General features: G+C 32.9%; 1 long non-coding RNA gene across 1 annotated transcript; it reads left to right on the forward strand.

Annotated features, from left to right (window-relative positions):
* LOC117106542 lies at positions 1–999 on the forward strand. Its single transcript, XR_004445087.1, has 3 exons — positions 1–14; positions 131–307; positions 828–999. It is a non-coding gene; the product is annotated as an uncharacterized LOC117106542 (long non-coding RNA).
* The last annotated feature ends 9 nt before the right edge of the window (positions 1,000–1,008 follow it).

The following is a 1,008-nucleotide window of genomic DNA, read 5'->3' on the forward strand; positions in this document are numbered from 1 at the left end:
GTGATTGGTCAGTGGTAAGTCCAAACTACAGCATTAAGACAGTCAATTTTAGGACGCTTGTTTCCCTCTTCAAAAGACCAAAAAAGAACAAATGACAATGACGGTATATTATTTTTTCCTTAATCCGTAGTGCTCTGTTACCTGTGGCGCCGGCATCAGGACCCGAGATGTCGCTTGTCGAATTGTAGGAACCACCACTGTTGTTTCAAATGATAACTGTGGTGCCACAGAACAGCCGACCTCTGTGGAAGTCTGCACTCTGCAAGCTTGCTCAGTTTACAAATATATTGTAGGCGAATGGGGAACAGTTAGTACTTTTAATTATATTATTATGTAATAAACTACACAGAGGAAAAATACGTTTAATAGCAAATGACTACATGGTATTATAATATACAAATAATACAATTTACCCTTATTGTACCTTTTAGTTAAACTAAAAATATAATATTTTTACTGGCAATGGTAAAATACACAAAATTACATAAAATACAATACAAAATAAAGTCAAGAAGACTAATCAATAGTAAAGTAAAACGGAGAGGCAAATTTAACTGAAAAATAAAGAATACCATTATAATTTTGTATAACTTAAATACGCATAAAGCCAAATTAGCTTATGACATAACACCAAAAAAGCATTATAAAAAAAAAAAAAACTTGTTTTACAAAATGAAAATTGTGTATCATAAAGTAATTAGAAAATCAATAAAAACCTATAATGAAATAACTAAACTTTACTTGAATATACTTAAATAATTATAAACTTAAGGTACTCGTAGTAAATACTTATTATATACCTTCATAAAATACTTGCTATCTTTCAGTGCTCTGTAACCTGTGCAAGTGGAGTCAGAAGTCGTTCTGTCACTTGTGTCGAAGTAGCAACAAATGTTGCAGTAGACAATAGTTTCTGTGTTGCGCTTACTGCTCCAGATACTAACGAGGTCTGCACACTCTCTGCTTGTCCCACGTATGGTTTCATAGCCGGTGATTGGTCAGTGGTAA

The sequence above is a fragment of the Anneissia japonica genome, unplaced genomic scaffold (assembly GCF_011630105.1).
Source record: "Anneissia japonica isolate Jap-2015-1 unplaced genomic scaffold, ASM1163010v1 scaffold28932_len1000_cov105, whole genome shotgun sequence".
Taxonomy (NCBI): Eukaryota; Metazoa; Echinodermata; class Crinoidea; order Comatulida; family Comatulidae; genus Anneissia; species Anneissia japonica.